The sequence below is a fragment of the Hypanus sabinus genome, chromosome 24, assembly GCF_030144855.1.
Source record: "Hypanus sabinus isolate sHypSab1 chromosome 24, sHypSab1.hap1, whole genome shotgun sequence".
In the NCBI taxonomy this organism is placed as follows: Eukaryota; Metazoa; Chordata; class Chondrichthyes; order Myliobatiformes; family Dasyatidae; genus Hypanus; species Hypanus sabinus.
Window position 1 is genome coordinate 4,230,875 of NC_082729.1, and position 26,698 is coordinate 4,257,572.

General features: G+C 48.5%; 1 long non-coding RNA gene across 2 annotated transcripts in view; it reads left to right on the forward strand.

The window, feature by feature from the left end:
• Positions 1–26,698, forward strand: part of LOC132380417 (uncharacterized) — a 122,518-nt gene that overhangs the window by 31,960 nt on the left and 63,860 nt on the right. For both annotated transcript variants that reach the window (XR_009507757.1, XR_009507756.1), the window contains exon 2: positions 26,453–26,584. This is a non-coding gene — a long non-coding RNA (uncharacterized LOC132380417). The remainder of the gene's footprint in view (positions 1–26,452; positions 26,585–26,698) is intronic.

Sequence of the window (26,698 nt, forward strand, 5' to 3'; positions counted from 1 at the left end):
ATGCAAATGACATTTTCTCAGATGCTCTTTCTGCACAAGCTGTCTAAAAGCATCTCGGAGACACAACTCCCAGCTATCCAAGTTTACTGCTGTGAAGCTAACTTCCTTGAGTACAGAACACTTACCAATGATTGCTTCATCGAACACTTCTGCTCCATCCACCAAAAGCAGAACTTCCCAGGGGCCAACTTTCGATTCCTATTCCCATTCTGTCAAAAGGTCCATGGCCTTCTCTTGTGCCAAGGTGAGGCCACCGTCAGGGTGTAGGAGCAACACCTTGTATCATATCTGGTTAAACTCTAACCACATGGCATGAATATTAATTTCTCATTCCAGAAAAAGAAAGTCCCTCCTCCTCCCTTCTTCTGTTCCCTACTGTGGGCCGTCACCTCTTCTCACCTGCTTTTCACCTCGTCCCCAGATCCCCTCCTCCATCCCTTTCTCCTATGGTCCATTCTCCTCTCCTATCAAACTCCTTCCTCTCCAGCCCTTTACTTTTCCCAGCCCCCTGCACCTGACTTCACCTATCACCTTCCAGCTGTCCTCCTTCACCTCGCCCCGTCTTTTTATTCTGTCATCCTCCCCCTTCCTTTCCAGTTCTGTTGAAGGGTCTCGGCCCAAAACATTTTGTGTGTGTTGTCCTGGATTTCCAGCGTCGCAGAATTTTTCTTGTTTATTATAGATCAATTATTAATAGGATAAGTGTTTATCTCAACTTGGTTTTCTAAGTTTCATTACACTAAACAAATTTGTCTATGTTGTCTGCTGTGAAACAAGCCAAATTAAATGACCCACTGTCTTATGGATGGTAGGACCTCTTCTCAAGGATGTGTAGGGTACTCCTTTCCACCGCTAGCCCACAGGTCATCCTTGGGCAAGGCGTAGCATCTGCTTAGCCCCCTTCTCCCTTGACCCACCCACCCCACCGATCAGGGTCACGTGAAGCTATGTGCGCAGGTGGTGGATGGTCGTATGAGCAGCTGATGCACATCACATGTCTGGTTAAGCGATCATTGACACCAGGCAGCCAGTCTTTGAGAAGTTTTGATAATGGCTGGGGGTGGGGGTCACCCGTCTTGTAAAGTCACTGCCCAGAAGCAACAATGGCAAACCACATCTATTACAGTCATGGTCATGGAAAGACTGATTTTTGACACTGCACATAATGAACGTGGAATGGTTGTCTTAGATAGCACCTCTTGAGAGTAATGAGCCAGGTGTAATGTCTAACATCCTGCTTTCTACGGATAATGTATCTGCTTGTTTGCAAAACTATGTTTTCAATCTGCAAACTGATTACTGCTTGCCATTTATCTTTTAAGAACTGAGAACTGGCTCCCGTTTATGATCAGAAACTAAACAATGCATATAGCTGGAAGTTTAACTTACACTTTTTGACCCTTACAAGTGGCAGCGGCTGTGTGTACAGAGCCGAGCTACGCCCAGGAAGCAAATTTCCATCACAATGAGAAGGGGGCAATACCCAGATGGTGAGGGACATTGATGATGGAAACCACCTTCCTGAGCCACCGCCTTTTGACGATGACCTCAGAGTTGCCCGTGGTGGAGCTGGCTGAGTGTACTACACTCTGTAGCCTCTTGCAACCCTCTACCTCTACACTATTACCATAATGGTTGCCATTATTGCAAGTGTTTCATAGGCTACAGACTCTTTGAGGTGCCCTGGAAAGGATGGGTAAGGACCTACTGAAATTCAGTTCCTTTCCTCTGAATGTCCAGACTTTATATCGGGCGGAAGATACAAAAGCCTGAAAGCACGTACCACCAGGCTCGAGCGCAGCTTCTCTCTCCCTGTTATCAGACTCTTGAATGCACCTCTTGTGTCATGAAGATGAACCCTTGTTCTCATAATCTAACTAATGAAGACTGTGCACCTTATTGTCTACCTGCTCTGCACTCTCTCTGTAACTGTGACACTTTATTCTGCATTCTGCTATTGTTTTCCCTTGTTCTACCTCAATGCACTGTGTAATGATCTGGTCTGTATGAACAGTATGCAAGACAAGCTTTTCATTGTATCTCAGTACACCTGACAATAATAAAACAATTCCAATTCCCACATTAAATGCATGTCCTCCTGTATTAAACATATTCTCTAGTATCAGACATGCCCTCTAGGGTGGAGCAACACCTTATATTCCGTCTGAGGAGCCTCCTTCCTGATGGAATGAATATCAATTTCTCCCTCTGGTAAAAAATGTTTCCCTCTCCCTCCCCTCTTCTTCTATTCCTCACTCTGGCTTCTTGGTTCTTCTGACCGGTCAATTACCTCCCCTGGGTCCCCTCCTCCTTCCCATTTTCCTATGGTCCACTCTCCTCTCCTATCAGATTCCTTCCTCTCCAGCCCTTTGCCTTTCCCACCCACCTCTTTTCCCCTATCACATTCCAGCTAGCCTCCTTTCCGTCCCTCATCTTTTTATTCTGGCGTCTTCCCCCTTCATCTCAGCACGAAAGATGGGTCTTGGCCCAAAACTTAGACTGTTTATTCATTTCTATAGGTGCTACCTGACATGTCGAGTTTCTCCAGCATTTTGTGTGTGTTGCTCTGGTATTAAGTCCTTTAAGAAATTCTCAGCTGAAGGCTGAAGTTTCTAACTGGAAATTGTAAATTGTTTCAAACTTGAGCGTCTTCTATTGTCATTCTTGTAAAAGCTGCAAGGACTATATTGAGAGAAACTTGTCAGAGAGCTGAGTGAGACACAGCTTGTAGCTTGCATGTGGCTTCTGAGAGAGGCTGGGTGATTCAGAGTAGAGGTGTGAGACTGACCTGCTGAAGTGTGTTTGTGTGTTTATGTGTGAGTGTGCATGTCTGTGTGTGTGTTTATGTGTATGAGTGTGCATTTCTCTGTGTGTGTGTGTGTGTGTGTGTGCATGTCTGTAAGTGTGTGTACATGTGTGTACATCTGTGTATGTGTGTATGTGTCTGTGAGTGCATCTGTCGTGCCGTGTGAGTGCTCCACTGTGAATCACGGACTGAAGCAAATCGAGCTCTGAGCCCCTGTGGGTCTGTGGTACTGTGATCAGACTCAGATCGAGCTCTGAGCCCCTGTGGGTCTGTGGTACTGTGATCAGACTCAGATCGAGCTCTGAGCCCCTGTGGGTCTGTGGTACTGTGATCAGACCCAGATCGAGCTCTGAGCCCCGTGTGGGTCTGTGGTACTGTGATCAGACTCAGATCGAGCTCTGAGCCCCTGTGGGTCTGTTGTACTGTGATCAGACCCAGATCGAGCTCTGAGCCCCTGTGGGTCTGTGGTACTGTGATCAGACCCAGATCGAGCTCTGAGCCCCTGTGGGTCTGTGGTACTGTGATCAGACCCAGATCGAGCTCTGAGCCCCTGTGGGTCTGTGGTACTGTGATCAGACTGAGATGGAGCTCTGAGCCCCTGTGGGTCTGTGGTACTGTGATCAGACCGAGATGGAGCTCTGAGCCCCATGTGGGTCTGTGGTACTGTGATCAGACCCAGATCGAGTTCTGAGCCCGTGTGGGTCTGTGGTACTGTGATCAGACTCAGATCGAGCTCTGAGCCCCTGTGGGTCTGTGGTACTGTGATCAGACTCAGATCGAGCTCTGAGCCCCTGTGGGTCTGTGGTACTATGATCAGACCCAGATCGAGCTCTGAGCCCCGTGTGGGTCTGTGGTACTGTGATCAGACCCAGATCGAGCTCTGAGCCCCTGTGGGTCTGTGGTACTGTGATCAGACCCAGATCGAGCTCTGAGCCCCTGTGGGTCTGTGGTACTGTGATCAGACCGAGATGGAGCTCTGAGCCCCTGTGGGTCTGTGGTACTGTGATCAGACTCAGATCGAGCTCTGAGCCCCTGTGTGTCTGTGGTACTGTGATCAGACCGAGATGGAGCTCTGAGCCCCATGTGGGTCTGTGGTACTGTGATCAGACCCAGATCGAGTTCTGAGCCCGTGTGGGTCTGTGGTACTGTGATCAGACCCAGATCGAGCTCTGAGCCCCTGTGGGTCTGTGGTACTGTGATCAGACTCAGATCGAGCTCTGAGCCCCGTGTGGGTCTGTGGTACTGTGATCAGACCCAGATCGAGGTCTCAGCCCCGTGTGGGTCTGTGGTACTGTGATCAGACCCAGATCGAGGTCTCAGCCCCGTGTGGGTCTGTGGTACTGTGATCAGACCCAGATCGAGGTCTCAGCCCCGTGTGGGTCTGTGGTACTGTGATCAGACCCAGATCGAGCTCTGAGCCCCATGTGGGTCTGTGGTACTGTGATCAGACCCAGATCGAGCTCTGAGCCCCCTGTGGGTCTGTGGTACTGTGATCAGACCGAGATCGAGCTCTGAGCCCCGTGTGGGTCTGTGGTACTGTGATCAGACCCAGATCGAGGTCTCAGCCCCGTGTGGGTCTGTGGTACTGTGATCAGACCCAGATCGAGGTCTCAGCCCCGTATGGGTCTGTGGTACTGTGATCAGACCCAGATCGAGCTCTGAGCCCCATGTGGGTCTGTGGTACTGTGATCAGACCCAGATCGAGCTCTGAGCCCCTGTGGGTCTGTGGTACTGTGATCAGACCCAGGTCGAGGTCTCAGCCCCGTGTAGGTCTGTGGTACTGTGATCAGACCGAGATTGAGCTCTGAGCCCCCTGTGGGTCTGTGGTACTGTGATCAGACCCAGATCGAGGTCTCAGCCCCGTGTGGGTCTGTGGTACTGTGATCAGACCCAGATCGAGCTCTGAGCCCCTGTGGGTCTGTGGTACTGTGATCAGACCGAGATGGAGCTCTGAGCCCCTGTGGGTCTGTGGTACTGTGATCAGACCCAGATCGAGCTCTGAGCCCCTGTGGGTCTGTGGTACTGTGATCAGACCGAGATGGAGCTCTGAGCCCCTGTGGGTCTGTGGTACTGTGATCAGACTCAGATCGAGCTCTGAGCCCCTGTGGGTCTGTGGTACTGTGATCAGACCCAGATCGAGCTCTGAGCCCCTGTGGGTCTGTGGTACTGTGATCAGACCGAGATGGAGCTCTGAGCCCCGTGTGGGTCTGTGGTACTGTGATCAGACTCAGATCGAGCTCTGAGCCCCTGTGTGTCTGTGGTACTGTGATCAGACCGAGATGGAGCTCTGAGCCCCATGTGGGTCTGTGGTACTGTGATCAGACCCAGATCGAGTTCTGAGCCCGTGTGGGTCTGTTGTACTGTGATCAGACCCAGATCGAGCTCTGAGCCCCTGTGGGTCTGTGGTACTGTGATCAGACCCAGATCGAGCTCTGAGCCCCTGTGGGTCTGTGGTACTGTGATCAGACCCAGATCGAGCTCTGAGCCCCTGTGGGTCTGTGGTACTGTGATCAGACCGAGATGGAGCTCTGAGCCCCTGTGGGTCTGTGGTACTGTGATCAGACTCAGATGGAGCTCTGAGCCCCTGTGGGTCTGTGGTACTGTGATCAGACCGAGATCGAGCTCTGAGCCCCTGTGGGTCTGTGGTACTGTGATCAGACCCAGATCGAGCTCTGAGCCCCGTGTGGGTCTGTGGTACTGTGATCAGACTCAGATCGAGCTCTGAGCCCCTGTGGGTCTGTTGTACTGTGATCAGACCCAGATCGAGCTCTGAGCCCCTGTGGGTCTGTGGTACTGTGATCAGACCCAGATCGAGGTCTCAGCCCCGTGTGGGTCTGTGGTACTGTGATCAGACTCAGATCGAGCTCTGAGCCCCTGTGGGTCTGTGGTACTGTGATCAGACCCAGATCGAGCTCTGAGCCCCTGTGGGTCTGTGGTACTGTGATCAGACCCAGATCGAGCTCTGAGCCCCTGTGGGTCTGTGGTACTGTGATCAGACCGAGATGGAGCTCTGAGCCCCTGTGGGTCTGTGGTACTGTGATCAGACTCAGATCGAGCTCTGAGCCCCTGTGTGTCTGTGGTACTGTGATCAGACCGAGATGGAGCTCTGAGCCCCATGTGCGTCTGTGGTACTGTGATCAGACCCAGATCGAGTTCTGAGCCCCTGTGGGTCTGTTGTACTGTGATCAGACCCAGATCGAGCTCTGAGCCCCATGTGGGTCTGTGGTACTGTGATCAGACCCAGATCGAGCTCTGAGCCCGTGTGGGTCTGTGGTACTGTGATCAGACTCAGATCGAGTTCTGAGCCCGTGTGGGTCTGTGGTACTGTGATCAGACTCAGATGGAGCTCTGAGCCCCTGTGGGTCTGTGGTACTGTGATCAGACCCAGATCGAGCTCTGAGCCCGTGTGGGTCTGTGGTACTGTGATCAGACTCAGATGGAGCTCTGAGCCCCTGTGGGTCTGTGGTACTGTGATCAGACTCAGATCGAGCTCTGAGCCCCTGTGGGTCTGTGGTACTGTGATCAGACCCAGATCGAGCTCTGAGCCCCGTGTGGGTCTGTGGTACTGTGATCAGACCCAGATCGAGCTCTGAGCCCCTGTGGGTCTGTGGTACTGTGATCAGACCGAGATGGAGCTCTGAGCCCCTGTGGGTCTGTGGTACTGTGATCAGACTCAGATGGAGCTCTGAGCCCCTGTGGGTCTGTGGTACTGTGATCAGACCGAGATCGAGCTCTGAGCCCCTGTGGGTCTGTGGTACTGTGATCAGACCCAGATCGAGCTCTGAGCCCCGTGTGGGTCTGTGGTACTGTGATCAGACTCAGATCGAGCTCTGAGCCCCTGTGGGTCTGTTGTACTGTGATCAGACCCAGATCGAGCTCTGAGCCCCTGTGGGTCTGTGGTACTGTGATCAGACCCAGATCGAAGTCTCAGCCCTGTGTGGGTCTGTGGTACTGTGATCAGACTCAGATCGAGCTCTGAGCCCCTGTGGGTCTGTGGTACTGTGATCAGACCCAGATCGAGCTCTGAGCCCCTGTGGGTCTGTGGTACTGTGATCAGACCCAGATCGAGCTCTGAGCCCCTGTGGGTCTGTGGTACTGTGATCAGACCGAGATCGAGCTCTGAGCCCATGTGGGTCTGTGGTACTGTGATCAGACTCAGATCGAGCTCTGAGCCCCTGTGGGTCTGTGGTACTGTGATCAGACTCAGATCGAGTTCTGAGCCCGTGTGGGTCTGTGGTACTGTGATCAGACTCAGATGGAGCTCTGAGCCCCTGTGGGTCTGTGGTACTGTGATCAGACCCAGATCGAGCTCTGAGCCCGTGTGGGTCTGTGGTACTGTGATCAGACTCAGATGGAGCTCTGAGCCCCTGTGGGTCTGTGGTACTGTGATCAGACTCAGATCGAGCTCTGAGCCCCTGTGGGTCTGTGGTACTGTGATCAGACCCAGATCGAGCTCTGAGCCCCGTGTGGGTCTGTGGTACTGTGATCAGACCCAGATCGAGCTCTGAGCCCCTGTGGGTCTGTGGTACTGTGATCAGACCGAGATGGAGCTCTGAGCCCCTGTGGGTCTGTGGTACTGTGATCAGACTCAGATGGAGCTCTGAGCCCCTGTGGGTCTGTGGTACTGTGATCAGACCGAGATCGAGCTCTGAGCCCCTGTGGGTCTGTGGTACTGTGATCAGACCCAGATCGAGGTCTCAGCCCCGTGTGGGTCTGTGGTACTGTGATCAGACTCAGATCGAGCTCTGAGCCCCTGTGGGTCTGTGGTACTGTGATCAGACCCAGATCGAGCTCTGAGCCCCTGTGGGTCTGTGGTACTGTGATCAGACCCAGATCGAGCTCTGAGCCCCTGTGGGTCTGTGGTACTGTGATCAGACCGAGATGGAGCTCTGAGCCCCTGTGGGTCTGTGGTACTGTGATCAGACTCAGATCGAGCTCTGAGCCCCTGTGTGTCTGTGGTACTGTGATCAGACCGAGATGGAGCTCTGAGCCCCATGTGGGTCTGTGGTACTGTGATCAGACCCAGATCGAGTTCTGAGCCCCTGTGGGTCTGTTGTACTGTGATCAGACCCAGATCGAGCTCTGAGCCCCATGTGGGTCTGTGGTACTGTTATCAGACCCAGATCGAGCTCTGAGCCCGTGTGGGTCTGTGGTACTGTGATCAGACTCAGATCGAGTTCTGAGCCCGTGTGGGTCTGTGGTACTGTGATCAGACTCAGATGGAGCTCTGAGCCCCTGTGGGTCTGTGGTACTGTGATCAGACCCAGATCGAGCTCTGAGCCCGTGTGGGTCTGTGGTACTGTGATCAGACTCAGATGGAGCTCTGAGCCCCTGTGGGTCTGTGGTACTGTGATCAGACTCAGATCGAGCTCTGAGCCCCTGTGGGTCTGTGGTACTGTGATCAGACCCAGATCGAGCTCTGAGCCCCTGTGGGTCTGTGGTACTGTGATCAGACCCAGATCGAGCTCTGAGCCCCTGTGGGTCTGTGGTACTGTGATCAGACCGAGATGGAGCTCTGAGCCCCGTGTGGGTCTGTGGTACTGTGATCAGACTCAGATCGAGCTCTGAGCCCCTGTGTGTCTGTGGTACTGTGATCAGACCGAGATGGAGCTCTGAGCCCCATGTGGGTCTGTGGTACTGTGATCAGACCCAGATCGAGTTCTGAGCCCGTGTGGGTCTGTTGTACTGTGATCAGACCCAGATCGAGCTCTGAGCCCCTGTGGGTCTGTGGTACTGTGATCAGACCCAGATCGAGCTCTGAGCCCCTGTGGGTCTGTGGTACTGTGATCAGACCGAGATGGAGCTCTGAGCCCCTGTGGGTCTGTGGTACTGTGATCAGACTCAGATGGAGCTCTGAGCCCCTGTGGGTCTGTGGTACTGTGATCAGACCGAGATCGAGCTCTGAGCCCCTGTGGGTCTGTGGTACTGTGATCAGACCCAGATCGAGCTCTGAGCCCCGTGTGGGTCTGTGGTACTGTGATCAGACTCAGATCGAGCTCTGAGCCCCTGTGGGTCTGTTGTACTGTGATCAGACCCAGATCGAGCTCTGAGCCCCTGTGGGTCTGTGGTACTGTGATCAGACCCAGATCGAGGTCTCAGCCCCGTGTGGGTCTGTGGTACTGTGATCAGACTCAGATCGAGCTCTGAGCCCCTGTGGGTCTGTGGTACTGTGATCAGACCCAGATCGAGCTCTGAGCCCCTGTGGGTCTGTGGTACTGTGATCAGACCCAGATCGAGCTCTGAGCCCCTGTGGGTCTGTGGTACTGTGATCAGACCGAGATGGAGCTCTGAGCCCCTGTGGGTCTGTGGTACTGTGATCAGACTCAGATCGAGCTCTGAGCCCCTGTGTGTCTGTGGTACTGTGATCAGACCGAGATGGAGCTCTGAGCCCCATGTGGGTCTGTGGTACTGTGATCAGACCCAGATCGAGTTCTGAGCCCCTGTGGGTCTGTTGTACTGTGATCAGACCCAGATCGAGCTCTGAGCCCCATGTGGGTCTGTGGTACTGTGATCAGACCCAGATCGAGCTCTGAGCCCGTGTGGGTCTGTGGTACTGTGATCAGACTCAGATCGAGTTCTGAGCCCGTGTGGGTCTGTGGTACTGTGATCAGACTCAGATGGAGCTCTGAGCCCCTGTGGGTCTGTGGTACTGTGATCAGACCCAGATCGAGCTCTGAGCCCGTGTGGGTCTGTGGTACTGTGATCAGACTCAGATGGAGCTCTGAGCCCCTGTGGGTCTGTGGTACTGTGATCAGACTCAGATCGAGCTCTGAGCCCCTGTGGGTCTGTGGTACTGTGATCAGACCCAGATCGAGCTCTGAGCCCCGTGTGGGTCTGTGGTACTGTGATCAGACCCAGATCGAGCTCTGAGCCCCTGTGGGTCTGTGGTACTGTGATCAGACCGAGATGGAGCTCTGAGCCCCTGTGGGTCTGTGGTACTGTGATCAGACTCAGATGGAGCTCTGAGCCCCTGTGGGTCTGTGGTACTGTGATCAGACCGAGATCGAGCTCTGAGCCCCTGTGGGTCTGTGGTACTGTGATCAGACCCAGATCGAGCTCTGAGCCCCGTGTGGGTCTGTGGTACTGTGATCAGACTCAGATCGAGCTCTGAGCCCCTGTGGGTCTGTTGTACTGTGATCAGACCCAGATCGAGCTCTGAGCCCCTGTGGGTCTGTGGTACTGTGATCAGACCCAGATCGAGGTCTCAGCCCCGTGTGGGTCTGTGGTACTGTGATCAGACTCAGATCGAGCTCTGAGCCCCTGTGGGTCTGTGGTACTGTGATCAGACCCAGATCGAGCTCTGAGCCCCTGTGGGTCTGTGGTACTGTGATCAGACCCAGATCGAGCTCTGAGCCCCTGTGGGTCTGTGGTACTGTGATCAGACCGAGATGGAGCTCTGAGCCCCTGTGGGTCTGTGGTACTGTGATCAGACTCAGATCGAGCTCTGAGCCCCTGTGTGTCTGTGGTACTGTGATCAGACCGAGATGGAGCTCTGAGCCCCATGTGGGTCTGTGGTACTGTGATCAGACCCAGATCGAGTTCTGAGCCCCTGTGGGTCTGTTGTACTGTGATCAGACCCAGATCGAGCTCTGAGCCCCATGTGGGTCTGTGGTACTGTGATCAGACCCAGATCGAGCTCTGAGCCCGTGTGGGTCTGTGGTACTGTGATCAGACTCAGATCGAGTTCTGAGCCCGTGTGGGTCTGTGGTACTGTGATCAGACTCAGATGGAGCTCTGAGCCCCTGTGGGTCTGTGGTACTGTGATCAGACCCAGATCGAGCTCTGAGCCCGTGTGGGTCTGTGGTACTGTGATCAGACTCAGATGGAGCTCTGAGCCCCTGTGGGTCTGTGGTACTGTGATCAGACTCAGATCGAGCTCTGAGCCCCTGTGGGTCTGTGGTACTGTGATCAGACCCAGATCGAGCTCTGAGCCCCTGTGGGTCTGTGGTACTGTGATCAGACCCAGATCGAGCTCTGAGCCCCTGTGGGTCTGTGGTACTGTGATCAGACCGAGATGGAGCTCTGAGCCCCGTGTGGGTCTGTGGTACTGTGATCAGACTCAGATCGAGCTCTGAGCCCCTGTGTGTCTGTGGTACTGTGATCAGACCGAGATGGAGCTCTGAGCCCCATGTGGGTCTGTGGTACTGTGATCAGACCCAGATCGAGTTCTGAGCCCGTGTGGGTCTGTTGTACTGTGATCAGACCCAGATCGAGCTCTGAGCCCCTGTGGGTCTGTGGTACTGTGATCAGACCCAGATCGAGCTCTGAGCCCCTGTGGGTCTGTGGTACTGTGATCAGACTCAGATCGAGCTCTGAGCCCCTGTGGGTCTGTGGTACTGTGATCAGACCCAGATCGAGCTCTGAGCCCCGTGTGGGTCTGTGGTACTGTGATCAGACCCAGATCGAGCTCTGAGCCCCATGTGGGTCTGTGGTACTGTGATCAGACCCAGATCGAGCTCTGAGCCCCTGTGGGTCTGTGGTACTGTGATCAGACTCAGATCGAGCTCTGAGCCCCTGTGGGTCTGTGGTACTGTGATCAGACCCAGATCGAGGTCTCAGCCCCGTGTGGGTCTGTGGTACTGTGATCAGACCCAGATCGAGGTCTCAGCCCCGTATGGGTCTGTGGTACTGTGATCAGACCCAGATCGAGCTCTGAGCCCCATGTGGGTCTGTGGTACTGTGATCAGACCCGGATCGAGCTCTGAGCCCCTGTGGGTCTGTGGTACTGTGATCAGACCCAGGTCGAGGTCTCAGCCCCGTGTGGGTCTGTGGTACTGTGATCAGACCGAGATTGAGCTCTGAGCCCCCTGTGGGTCTGTGGTACTGTGATCAGACCCAGATCGAGGTCTCAGCCCCGTGTGGGTCTGTGGTACTGTGATCAGACCCAGATCGAGCTCTGAGCCCCTGTGGGTCTGTGGTACTGTGATCAGACCGAGATGGAGCTCTGAGCCCCTGTGGGTCTGTGGTACTGTGATCAGACCCAGATCGAGCTCTGAGCCCCTGTGGGTCTGTGGTACTGTGATCAGACCCAGATCGAGCTCTGAGCCCCTGTGGGTCTGTGGTACTGTGATCAGACCGAGATGGAGCTCTGAGCCCCGTGTGGGTCTGTGGTACTGTGATCAGACTCAGATCGAGCTCTGAGCCCCTGTGTGTCTGTGGTACTGTGATCAGACCGAGATGGAGCTCTGAGCCCCATGTGGGTCTGTGGTACTGTGATCAGACCCAGATCGAGTTCTGAGCCCGTGTGGGTCTGTTGTACTGTGATCAGACCCAGATCGAGCTCTGAGCCCCTGTGGGTCTGTGGTACTGTGATCAGACCCAGGTCGAGGTCTCAGCCCCGTGTGGGTCTGTGGTACTGTGATCAGACCGAGATTGAGCTCTGAGCCCCCTGTGGGTCTGTGGTACTGTGATCAGACCCAGATCGAGGTCTCAGCCCCGTGTGGGTCTGTGGTACTGTGATCAGACCCAGATCGAGCTCTGAGCCCCTGTGGGTCTGTGGTACTGTGATCAGACCGAGATGGAGCTCTGAGCCCCTGAGGGTCTGTGGTACTGTGATCAGACCCAGATCGAGCTCTGAGCCCCGTGTGGGTCTGTGGTACTGTGATCAGACCCAGATCGAGCTCTGAGCCCGTGTGGGTTGTGGTACTGTGATCAGACCCAGATCGAGCTCTGAACCCCCTGTGGGTCTGTGGTACTGTGATCAGACCGAGATCGAGCTCTGAGCCCCGTGTGGGTCTGTGATACTGTGATCAGACCCAGATCGAGCTCTGAGCTCGTGTGGGTCTGTGGTACTGTGATCAGACCCAGATCGAGCTCTGAGCCCGTGTGGGTTGTGGTACTGTGATCAGACCCAGATCGAGCTCTGAGCCCCTGTGGGTCTGTGGTACTGTGATCAGACCCAGATCAAGGTCTCAACCCCGTGTGGGTCTGTGGTACTGTGATCAGACCCAGATCGAGCTCTGAGCCCCTGTGGGTCTGTGGTACTGTGATCAGACGCAGATTGAGCTCTGAGCCCGTGTGGGTTGTGGTACTGTGATGAGACCGAGATCGAGCTCTGAGCCCCTGTGGGTCTGTGGTACTGTGATCAAAGCGAGGCAGAAATTTCGGATCAATATGCAAGACAACAAGCTGAGCAAGGTTGCAGTGACCTTTCCTCATTCAGCTGGAGTCAACAAATACAATCCCTGATCATTCATCCTGCTTCACATGTGCGTTGTATGTATTGTATAATTCTTGCAAAATACATATTTATCAGAACGTTTCTTCTTATTGTCAGTGAAATTGCAATTATGTAACTGACATTTTGCTCACTAAATAAATCCTATCCGCCTTCATAAAATAATTTTGTTTTGACTAATTTTTTGACAAAGCTGTACTTTCGGAGGCACCTGTCGTGAACTCAGGATGTTTCAGTGTAGCCACGTGATCCGGGGACTGTGCCACATTGACTGAGCACAGCAACTCCTACAGGCTGCAATGTGACGGGGAATTGTTTGCCTGAAGATGCGTGGGGAATTTACTGCTCTTCTTCAAGATTAATATCATGGAATATTTTATGTGACTATATCATCTGAGGATCCTCCAAGGGGACAACACACCTATTGTAGGGTTTGGAGGCTTGCATGCTTCAATGACTCAGAGAGCGATGTTGGCTGGAGTCAGGGTGTTATGCTTTGGCTCTTGGTAGGGTCACCCATGCTGAACAGGTCAAAGGGTAGAGGTCAGACTAAGAGTGGTTCACCGGTCCTCCAGGTTCAGGGGTTCAGCTCAAGGTTAACAACCCTGACCGGTCAATCAAAACTGTTACAGAAACAGCAATGAAGAATCCTTCTACATGTGAGTGTGGTGGTATTCCTGAGTCTCTGGAGACTTGCATGACTGACAGTAGTGAAAACAAGAGGAAGCTACCAACATGTTGAAGGAAGCCCTGGGCACCACCAGTGATGGAGGAACTTTATTGCCTGCCAAAACACCAGTGGCATAACGGGTAGTAAGTACTACCTGAGTTCTTTAAGGAAAGCTAATCTGCCCCAAAAATTGCTGGCCAACTTTTATCGATGTGCGACAGAGAGCAAACTGACATAGTATGCCAGTGTGGGGCTCTAGCTGCAGCAAGACAGATCACAAAACACTGCAATGGGTGATTAGGATGGCTCAGCACATCATCGGGACTCAGCTCCCGAACTAGAGACAATCTACAACTCTCGATGCCTACAGCATGTTTGTAACATTATTGAAGACCCATCCCACCCCGGACACTGTCAGTTCAATCTCCTGCCACCTGATAGGAGATGCAGAAACATCTTGGCCAGGACAGTAAGACTGGAAAACAGATTCTTCCCGAGGGCTGCTGTGCAGCTGAATAATGCTACACCCCGGCTTTAAGTGGTATGGACTATCAAAGTCACTTGTTGCATGTAAATATGGGATTTTCTTTTTAATTAAGCTGTACCACATGCATTGTAAATATCTGTTTTGCACTGACTGGACTAGCACCATGATCTTGTTGTCTTGAGCAATTCTATTCCATTCTGTTCTGTGTCTGCCCGTGAGTGCAGATGGAGCCTCAGCCCACCAGCTCATTCGAAAGCTTCTTCCTTTGTGTATGTAGGTGTGCCCTGATATGGAACTGTTATCAGCACTGGAACTGGGTTATCATTATCACATGTACCAATTTACAGTGAAAACTTTGCCTTGGATGCTGTTCATGCAGATCAGATCTTTACAACATAGAATAGTACAGCACATTTCAGGCCCTTCGGCCCACAATGTTGTGCCGACTCTCAAACCCTGCCTCCCATATAACCCCCTACCTTAAATTCCTCCATATACCTGTCTAGTAGTCTCTTAAACTTCACTAGTGTATCTGACTCAGGCAGTGCATTCCATGCACCAACCACTCTCTGAGTGAAAAACATTCCTCTAATATCCCCCTTGAACTTCCCTCCCCTTACCTTAAAGCCATGTCCTCTTGGGCCTGGTGGGACGTGCTTTCAGGCTTCTGTATCTTCTGCCCGATAGGAGAGAGGTGATGAGGGAGTGTCCAGGGTGGGTGGGAGGGGGAATCCACTGTCCAGCACGACAGCTGATATATCTGTACTCATATCTCTAGAGTGGAACTGGAAGTCAAAACTTCTATTTGTAGATATGCTATAAATGATTTGTCACCTTGGGAGATATCAGGAAAGATCTTAACTTGAGGATTAAGTTAAAGTAGGCACCCCTTTCTCAGAGAAGAGAATTATTTTAGGACTTCGTGAGAGATAGGATTCACAAAATTATTAGGTGATAATTTTAGAAAAGGGAAGTTCAACTTAATATGGAAGTAGCTACAACAGGTTAATGTGTTTGTTAAGAAAGCAAAGGATTGTTTGCCTTTATTTGTCGAGGGATTGAATTCCAAAGTCAGGAAGTTATGTTGCAGATTTATAAAACTCTAGAAGGCTACATTTGGAGCATTGCATACAGTTTTGGTTGCCCCATTGTAAGAAGGTTGTGCATAAGACCAAAAGATATAGGAGCAGAATTAGGCCATTTGGTCCATTGAGTCTGCTTTGCCATTTCATCATGGCTGATCCATTTCCCTCTCAGCCTCAATCTCCTGCTTTCTCCCCGTATCCCTTCATGCTCTGATTAATTAAAAATCTATGAACCTCTGCCTTAAATATATCCAATGACTTGGCTTCCTCAGCCACCTGTGGCAATGAATTCCACAGATTCACCACCCTCTGGCTAAAGAAATTTCTCTTCATCTCCATTCTAACAGAATGCCTCTCTATTTTGAGGCTGTGTCCTCTGGTCAGACTCCCCCATCATGGGAAACATTCTCTTCACATCCACCATATTGAGGCCTTTCAACATTTGATAGGTTTCAATGAGGTTATCCCTCTTTCTTCTGAATTCCAGTGAGCAGAGGCCCAGAGCAATAAATGCTTCTCATATGACAAGCCTTTCAATACCAGAATCATTTTTGTGAACCTACTTTGAACCCTGTCTAATGTCAGCACATCCTTTCTTAGATCGGGGACCCCAAATCTGCTCACAATACTCCAAGTGAGGCACCAGTGCTTTATAAAGCCTCAACATTACATTCTTGATTTTATGTTCTAGTCCTCTTGAAATTCTAACATTGCATTTGCCTTCCTCACCACTGACTCAACTTGCAAATTAAGCTTTAGGGAACCCTGCACAAGGTTCCCAAGTCCCTTTGCACCTCAGATTTTTGAATTTTCTCTCCATTTAGAACATAGTCTACATTTTAATTTCAAAGGTTCAAAGCATTCATTTATTATCAAAGTATATATCCCTATTCAATTCTGAAATTTGTCTTCTCCAGATAGCCACGGACCAAGGAAAGAATGTGAAAGTCGTTCAGAGAGAAACATCAACTACCCCCCACACAGAAAGAATAGCATTCTGATCCAACCCTCAAAACCTCCAAACGCCCTCCCCCAGGACAACACAGAACAGGAACATCGACCCCCCCCCCATATTTAAAACCAACGGAACATCAACCCCCAAAACACCTTCCCCTCGCACAACAAAACTGGAAAGGAGTGGGCGATAAAAAAACACAAGAATATAAAAACCTTAACCCTTATATATATTCTTTACCTTCACAGTACGGTCAGGGTCGATTTTGACCCGGCCCAAGAATCCCCTCATAACAAGTGTCTCTACCAAACTTTGAACCACAGATCTATTTAGAATGTATAAATAGCTTATCTGACATTAATAAATGGGTGATTAATCCTTAATTAATGTTTCAGAGATCTAAAATCCATTTCAATAGATATGGGTCAAATCTGACCTGGAACAGCCTGTATGTACAAAAATTTGAAGCACCTATACAAAAGTATAAAATTTTTAATTTTGGGTCACTTTAGGAAAAGTCATCAAATTTCAGCTTAAAAAATTTCATTTAGGGTGTTTTTACTGCTGTCAAATGTCAAAACGGGTCAAATCTGACCCGAACAGTATGTAAGGGTTAAGTCTGGAAAAAGTTCACAGTCCATAAACGTAACAGTCCGACTCGTAATTGCAGAACCACAATACTATCTTATGATATCATTGTCATTCACCGAAAGAGAGGGACAGCACGAGGCAGAGTCCTACTCTCCTGCCGCAACAAGCAACACAGTGACAAGCTGCCGACAGACTCCCCCTCAGAGTTGATCACAGTGCATGACCATATAATTTCCGATGCTGTATTCCACCTGCCATTTCCTTGTCCATTCTCCTAGTCTGTCTAAGCCCTTCTGTAGCCTTTCTATTTCCTCAAATCTATCTGCCCTTCCACCTATCTACATATTATCTGAATATTTGGTCACAAAGTCATCAATTTTGTTATCCAAATCATTGAAATAGAATCTGAGAAGAATCAGTCTCAACATAGACACCTGTGTCACCAGTAGCCAATCAGAAACATCTCCCTTTATTCCGACTCATTGCCTCCTGCCAATCAGCGAAGGCTCTATCCATGCTAGTATCTTTCCTGTAATACCACGGGCTCTTAGCTTGTTAAGCAGCATCTTGTCAAAGGCCTTCCACAAATTCAAATACACAACATCTCCTTTGTCAAGGCTTTGGAGAGGGTGTGGAAGAGGTTTGTTAGGATGCTGTCTGGATGAGAAGGCATGTGCTAAAACGAGAAGCTGTACAAGCAGGTTGTTCTCTCTGGAGGGGTGCAGGCTGATTGGGGTTTATGAGAGGCAGGGATGGAGTAGACAGCAAGAATCTGTTTCCCAGGGTAGAAATGTCTGATTTCATGTGTGATTGTGAGAGAGGGTCATTTCAGAGAAGATGTGCAGGACATGATGCTTACACAGGGGGTGGTGGGTGCCTGGAATACGCTGTCTGGGGTGGGGGTGGAGGCAGATACATTACAGACTTTGAGGAGACACTCAGCTAGGCACATGAATGTGAGGGAAATGGAAGGATATGGATACTGTGTGGGCAGAGGGGATTAGTTTAGTTGGCCATTTGGTTCAGCACAACATTGTGGGCTGAATGGTCTGTTCCTGTGCTGTACTGTTCTCTGTTCTATAATGGGACACATGGGTGAGGACGCTTGCATATTGCCTCCCAGAAGGTGCAGGTAGACAGGTATTTTCCTCTTGAACGTTTCGACAACACGTTCGCACGTTCCATCCACAGGAACCCAAGGGCCGTCTGATGCAACAGAGCAGCTACAATGACATTGGATTCTAACCTAACGTGTCAGCTCATCGTCACTGGAATCCAGCGTAATCAGTTTTAAAAAAAAACACTTGGCATCCAGGAATCTAAAGATAAAAAGTAGGTTATTGATGAACTAAAAATCTCCAGTCTCCCTGATATGAATAAGGAGAGAATATTGGTTTTAGTAAGCCTTTTTTTGATTTATAAACTATCTGTTTTCTTCAATGTTTAGTGTCTTGTGTGAGATCCTATTAATTAAAAAAATTGAAAACTGGCAATAGATTTGAATTTAGTATTTCCCTTCACACTGATTTAACTAATGTAGATTTTACTGCTAATTCAAAATTTAAAATATACCTCATTTAAAAGCTCTGGATCCTCAGTTTAATCTGTTCACTCGCTTCCACCCATATAATATTAATAACTATAATGTTTTACAATGCACAGCACGCCAAAAAATTAAATCAATCTCCTGTCACAAATTTCACACAGGGCATTTTTAAATCTAATAAATTTTGCATGAAATATGACATTCTAGTCAATGCCAAACAACTAAAATGAGCACGGCATAAAGATGTGCAAATTACCTGGTCTTATCATCAGGGCAGGGAGATTTATGGAAATCAATTAATTATGCATTTTCCAAGCTTCAGTGGTATAAATAAAGACTCCTGCCATCCCCCACTCAAATTTCTGTTTACTGGCTTTCAGTGCTGTTCATTTTTAGTTGTTTTATTGGAGAGACAAAGGCTGTTAGTTGTGAATGAATAAAGTAGGTTTGAAGAGGGTTTCTAATTGGATTTAAAGGTTTAAGCTGATTTTATCAGAATGGACAACGGTATAATTTGCACCTGAAGGGGTGATTTAGCTATCAGTACAAACAGGCAGTGCCAGTGGTACTGTGGTTGTCATCTGCAGATTCTGGCAGCTTTGGATGGGTTCATTTTGGTCTCTTTTACTGAGTGGCTGTATCTTTCTATCTTATATGAGCTATGTGTGCTTTGTGCTGTGCGTGACTGTCGGTACTGTGTTTTGCACCTTGACCCTGTAGTAACACTGCCCCATTTGACTGTATTCATGGGCATTCATGTACGGTTGAAAGGCAATTCAACTTGAATTGAATAAGCGGCCCATTTTCAATTAACTGAAATCAGTCTTAAGTTTAAGATATGGAGATTCATTAGAGCATTGTCATGAAACTTAAGTACAGGAAAATCCTCCACCATCTTGTTGTAGTATCTAAGACAACTGCAAAATGAGGAGCTCACATAAACTGCTTGAAGAACTCTGCAGGTCAGGTAGCATCTACATCAAGTCAAGTTTATTGTCATTTAACAATAAACATGTATACTGTCAAATGAGACAACGTTTCTCCAGACCAGGGTGTAAAGCACAGTAGTACACGTAACTCACAATAACTTATGAAAGTGAGGATGACATACACATAAATAAACAAACTAAAGTGTATAAATTAAATATTGTAAGGATCAGAACTGATTAACCAGTGACACTTTGAATATGATGTGGCAGGGAGTTCAGAAGCCTAACGGCCTGAGGGAAGAAACTGTTTCCCATCCTGACCATTCCTGTCTTTGTGCATCGGAGTCTCCTGCCTGATGGTAGAAACTCAAAATGGATGCTGGAAGGACGGGTGGGATCCTGATAATACTAAGGGCCTGTGTACTCAGCACTCACAGTCCTTTGTAGGGACTTCTGGTCCAGTGCTCGGCTGCTCCCATACCAGATGGAGATACAACTGTCAGGGTGCTCTCAATGGAGCTCCTGTAACATGCAGTTATGATGGGGGTGTGGGGAGGGAGCCTCGCTTGCCTCAGTCTCCTCAGGAAGTGGAGGCTGCTGCGCCTTCTGATTCAGGGAGGTGATACTGAGGGAGGTAGGTGAGGTAGTTTGTGATATGAACTTGACTCACTCTACATGGGAACCACAATGGAGCCCCGGGTAAAATCACCTTGGAACCCAGATGTACAGGGGAGGTGGGTCATCTTCAACAGGAACATAGAACAGACCTCTTGGCCCATGATGTTGTGTCAACTTAACTAAACTAGTAATTAAGCACCTAACTAAACTAGTTCCTTCTCCCTTCACAATGAAATTCTGTCAGAACACCCTCCAACTTGATGGTATGAATATCGATTTCTCCTTCCAGTAAATAACTTTCACCCCACCCGGTCTATTCCCCATTTTGACTTTGCACTTCTCACCTGCCCATCACCTCCCCCGGGTCCCCTCTTCCTTCCCTTTCTCCTATGGTCCACTACCCTCTCCTATCAGATTCCGTCTCCTCACCTCCCTCTCACTTTAAATGCATGCCCCCTAGTATTCATTTGCATGTTATGTGACGCGGATGATCATGGTCTTTCCATGGCCATGATTGTTCTCGGCAAATTTTTCTACAGAACTGTTTTGCCATTGGGTTCTTCTGGGCAGTGTCTTTACAAGACGGGTGACCCCAGCCATTATCAATACTCTTCAGAGATTGTCTGCCTGGTGCCAGTGGTCGCATAACCAGGACTTGTGACGTGCACCGGCTGCTCGTACGACCATCCACCACCTGCTCCCATAGCTTCATGTGACCCTAATTGGGGGGGGGGGCTAAACAAGTCTACACCTTGCCCAAGGGTGACCTCCAGGCTAGTAGAAGGAAAGAACGCCTTACACCTCCTTTGGTAGAGATGTATCTCCACACTGCTACCTGCTTATCATTTGTAGAGGCTCTATATCCAGCTCTAAAATGGTTTTCAAAGCTGCCACAGAAAGGACACAACAAGCCCCTTCACTAGAGGCACTACCCTTCCCTGGACACCCCATACACCCCATAGTGAATAGTATAAATGATGTTTGATTTTGCTCTGTGCATTTGAGGAGATGTGACAGATTTAGTGGCAATTTCATTGAGGTTTCTGAATCGTAATTTATGGTCAGGGAGCTTTACTCTGTTTTTGCCTGAAGGGGTGTGCGTTAGGGATGCAGTCAGCTCCACACTAGCCCAGAACAGAAATGATAGCGTATTGGTTAATACAAAGCTTTACAGTACAGGCGAACTGGGTTCAATTTCCACCGCTGTCTCTAAGGAGTTTATATGTACTCCCTGTGACCGTGTGGGTTTCCTCCGGGTGCTCTGGTTTCCTCCCACAGTCCAAAGATGTCCTGTGATAAGGCTTGGATTAAATCGGGGGATTGCTAGGTGGCATGGCTTGAAGGGCCTATTCTGCGTTGTACCTCAGTAAAACATTTTTAAAAAGGAAGTAAACCAGTAAGGTTTATTTGGAGGTTTAGTTCTCATTATACAGTAATCCTGTCAGGTATTCTTAACAGTGTGCAGAAGCAGAGGGATCTTGAAGTTCATGGTTGAAATTGCTGGGCAAGTTGATAGGGTGCTTAAGCAGGCATGTGATGTGTTGACCTTCAATAGGCAAGGGATTGAGTATTGATATTGGCTGGGAGTCACCCATCTTGTAAAGACACTGCCCAGAAGAAGGCAATGGCAAAACAATTCTGTAGACCACGATCACCCACCATGCAACACGGCACACGGTGATGATGATGAGACCATGATATAGTCTGATAGACTCTGTAGAGTATCTTCAGTTATTTCTACTCATGCATTAATACCTATACCCATTTATACTGTCAGAACCCGTGTACTTGACCACATTTTAAACCAAACTGGGAGAAAAACGTTCATAAGGTACATGAATGTCAATTAGCTGTAAAGTGACATGACCAACTCTCCCATGAAGATAGAGAGGGGCACATTCGACTGTGCATCTGTGAAAATCATGGTGCAAGCGAACACTCGGCCTAGTTTTCCGCGAATAATTCTGTAAATAGACCTTGATCCTATTTATGAGCCGATGTAGGCAAAATTTTAGGCCGGAACGCATGAAGTTCGCCGCACAGCCAATCAACAATGAGATTTCCTCTCCATGTCACAACTGAGTTTCCGAAGCGATGTCCAATCAGCTGATCGGTAAGTTTGTAAAGGCCAAGCATTCGGAGGACACACCACAACCAACAGCGCGCTGTCAATGTCTCCTCGCGTGGTGACGAAACGTTTGCAAGTAAATTGCCAAGATCAGGGAACAACTCAACCCAACATTTTAAACCAATTAAAGTGTGTAAGTTGAAACCAAGATCCTTACTATGTATTAGTACAAATCTAACCCCATCAATTAGCGAGTTTACCCGTCCATGGAGAATTTCAGAGAGAACTGCAAACTAGAAGTGACATCTCAACCAGCATTCTTCAAATTCTGATTTGAAGGAATACAGTCGATCTGTTTTACGTGCAAAAGTTGTTGTTAAATTTCATTAAGATCCCAGCAATGTTCTTTTTGAATTAATTTTGCGGTTAGCCCTGTCCATAGAAACAGTTGTGTTATGGTAAAATGGTTTGGTCAGCTCTGAATAGGCACTCAGATGTGGCCAATTATAACTCCGAGCATTTCCAGATGCCACCTGCTCTCAATTATGTCAGATTACTGAACTCTGTTCTAATGTTGGTCATAACATTGAGCTCATTACATGCAAAAACACCAACCATATTTTTAGAAGCCTTATTATTGTAATGCTAGATTTTTTCTAGGGATATTTTTTAAGTTGAATTAAATGACTGATTAAACTTTCCCTTGTGGCAATAAAGATTAACAACTTGATTTAAAAAAAAATCGTTTGCAGCTTTTTATAGAAAACTTGACACAAGAACACGACTTTATACACGAGTTGGATTTTTTCATCCTGACTCAAGTTTAACAGCTACTGTGGGATTTATTAAAGTATCTATGGATCCCTGGTGGCATTGTTGACAGTGAGCCAGCTGTGAAACTGTTCCAGGGGAGGGTCAGGCTGAATGTGGGAGGGGTGCATGCAACATATGGATTTGCAAAGGAGTCTGTAGAGGCTGGAGTGCCTTGTGCTTGAGCAGGAAGATTTCACCTAGTTGTGTTGAGTGGAACAAATATTTGTGGCATTTAAGAAACTCTTAGACATGTGGACAATAGGCAAGTGAGAGCTATGTAAGAGGGAAGGGTTAGATTGATCTTAGAGTAAGCTAAAAAGTTAGCACTAAAGAGCTTGTACTGTGCTGTACTGTTCAATGTCAGAATATCCCACCATTCCCTCAAAGGGTGGGGGGGGGGCAATTCTTGTAGCTTTTGTGAGATAACTCCTCTTCTTCCTAACTACTCCATAAGCTCTTTAGACTTTGTAAAACCCTGGTTAGACCACACTCGGAGTATTGTGTTCAGTTCTGCTTGGCTCATTGTCGGAAGGATGTGGAAGCTTTAGAGAGGGTGCAGAGGAGATTTACCAGGAAGCTGCCTGAATTAGGGAGCACGTCTTATGAAGAAAGGCTGAGCGAGCTTGGGCTTTTCTCTTTGGAGTGAAGGAGGATGAGAGGAAACTTGATAGAGGCGTACAAGAGGCAAAGATTGAGAGGATAGCCAGAGACTTGCCCTCAGATTGGAAATGAGAAGGCGTCTTTTTATGGTGACCGGAAGAAAGCATAGAGGGGATGTCAGAGGTAGGGATTTTACTCAGCGAGTTGTGGGTGCTTGTTACACTTTGCAGGGTCGGTGTTAGAGGCAGATACATTAGGGTCATTTAAGAAATTGCTGGATAGGCACATGGATGATAGAAAAGTGGAGGGCTATGTAGAGGGAAGTCTTAGATTGATCTTAGAGTAGGTTAGAAAGCTGGCACAACACAGTCAGCTGTACTGAGCTGTAATGTTCTGTAATGAGCTGTAATGTAATGCTGTAAACATCTATATTCTATGTTCTACTCTCAATGGCCACTTTATAAGGTACCTCATGTATTAATAAAGTAGCCATTGAATTTATATTCATACTGTTGTGCTACTGAAGCGTAACCACTTCAAGTTTCGACATGTTGTGTGTTCAGAGAAGCTCTTCTGCACTCTATGGTTGTAACGTGTTGTTACTTGAGTTCCTGTCAGCTTGAAGCAGTCTGGCCATTCCCCTCTGACCTCTCACCACAGAACCGCTGCTCACTGGATGTTTTTTGGTTTCTCGTACCTTTCTCTGTAAACTCTAGAGACTGTTGTGCATGAAAATCCCAGGGGATCAGTAGTACTCAAACCACCCCATCTGGCACCAACATACCTGAACAAAGTCACTTAGATCACATTTCTTCCCAGTTCTGATGTTTGGTCTGAACAACAACTGAATCTCTTGACTGTGTCCGTGTGCTTTCATGATTGCCCGCCACATGTTTGCCTGATTAGACATCGGCGTTTATGTGCAGGTATATGGGGTACCTAATAAAGTGACCACGGAGTATATGCTCAGAAAATACTACCATCCCCTCAGGGGGAGGCAGTTCATAAAGCTTTCTCTCAAAACGTTTACAGCATTGACCTACCCTCGTTGTATCTACAAAGTCTGCTGTTTTCCTTCGCCTTTTCTTTCTTTCCTCTTCTCTCATCAGTTTCTTGTTCTTTCTTTCACCATTTCCTTAAAATCATAGCGTAAAACAGCCCAGAAACAGGCCCTTCAGCCCATCTTGTCCATGCTGACTAAGGTGCCTCTCCAGGCTAGTCCAATTTGTCACATTTGGTCCAAGTGCCATTAAACATTTCCTATCCCTGTACTTATCCAGATGTCCCTTAAATATCAGCATTGTACCTGCCTCAACCACTTCCTCTGTTAACTTGTTATTTCTTTGTTTCACTTCTTCTTTGATTTTTTTTTTGCCCATACAATAGGATGGATGTGGGTCTCAGATGTTAGGATGGGTCCATCTACAGATATCAGGATGGATCTGGTCCCAGATAGGTAGATAGACAGATACTTTACTGATCCCAAAGGAAATTCCAGCATCACAGTAACATGACAAGTACACAGATACACAAATATACAAATATTAGAAGAGAAATACAAAAGAATAAAAAATAAGTTACTTTAAACAGTCTAATGAGGGGGACATCACCTCCCCGGCTATAGGTTGACTCATTCTTGAACCTAACGGCCGAGGGTAAGAATGACTCTTTGTAATTGTCTTAGTCTATTACTAAAAGTGCTCCTTTGTTCAGCCAAGGTGGCATGCAGAGGCTGAGAAATATTGCCCAGAATTGCCAGGATTTTCCGTGGGGTCCTTTGTTCTGCCACAGCCTCCAGTGTGTCCAGTTTGACCCCTATAGCAGAGCCAGCCTTTCTAATCAGTTTATTGAGCCTGTTGGCATCACCCACGTTGATGCCAGTGCCTCAGCACACCACCGCATAGAAGATTGTACTGGCATCAACAGACTGGTAGAATGTGAAGGAGAGGCCTGCAAATTCCAAAGGACCAGTCTCCTCAGGAAGTAGAGGTGACTCTGGCCGTTTGAGTACACAGCCTCTGTTGGTGCTCCACTCAAGCCTGGTGCACCCTGAGGTACTTACCTCAGCACATCCATTTCCTCCCCATCAGTAGTACTAGGGAGCAGCGCAGGCTTAGTCTTCCTAAAGTCCATCACCATCTCCTTTGTCTTCCTGATATTGAGCTGCAGATGATACAGCTTGCACTAACTGCTCCCAGATGTCAGGATGTGTCCACTTACTGATATTTAGATGGATCTTGTCCCAGATGTTAGGATGGATCCATTTCCAGGTATTAGGAATGATTCAGTTCCAGGTGTTAGAATGGGCCCAATTCCAGATGTTAGGGTGGATCTGGTCCTAATGTTAGGATGAGTCCATTTGTAGACCTGGGTAATGGCCTACAAAGTACGCAAGACATCTTCAAGGAGAGGCACCTCAGAAAGGTAGCATCCATTATTAAGGACCTCCAGCACCCAGGACATGCCCTTTTCTCACAGTTACCATCAGGTAGGAGGTACAGGAGCCCGAAGGCACACACTCAGTGATTCAGGAACAGCTTCTTCCCCTCTGCCATTCAATTCTTAAATGGACATTGAACCCTTGGACACCATCTCACTTTTTAAATATATATTACTTAAGTTTTTTACACAATTTTTAAATCTATTCAATATATATATATATATATATGTGCTGTTATTTATTTATTTATTTATATTTTTTTCTTCTTCTATATTATGTGTTGGCACGTGACCAAGTAGTTAAGGCGTTGGTCTAGTGATCTGAAGGTCGCTAGTTCGAGCCTCAGCTAAGGCAGTGTGTTGTGTCCTTGAGCAAGGCACTTAACCACACATTGTTCTGCGGTGTCAAGCTGTATCGGCCCTTGCCCTTCCCTTGGACAACATCGGTGGCGTGGAGAGGGGAGACTTGCTGCATAGGCAACTGCCGGTCTCCCATACAACCCTGCCCAGGCCTGCGTCCTGGAAACTTTCCAAGGTGCAAATCCATGGTCTCTTGAGACTAACGGATGCCTATATTATGCATTACGCATTGAACTGCTGCTGCTAAGTTACCAAATTTCACAACACATGCCGGTGATAATACCACTGATTCTGATTCTGATTTCCAGATTTTAGGATTGATCCAGTTCCAGAAGTTGGGAAAGACCGGATGAAGAGAATCCAGGCTGCAAGGATTTGAAGTTGTATGCAATTTGCAGGAAGAAATTTAGCCCCCGTGGGGACTTTGCTTGTTACAGCAGGTAACAGACCTGATTTTAGATTTTTAAGCTGAAAGGTTTTACGGAGAATGGCAATTGGAGACACTTTTATGAGGTCTTAATGCTGCCTATACTATTGTGTCACCTAACTTTAGT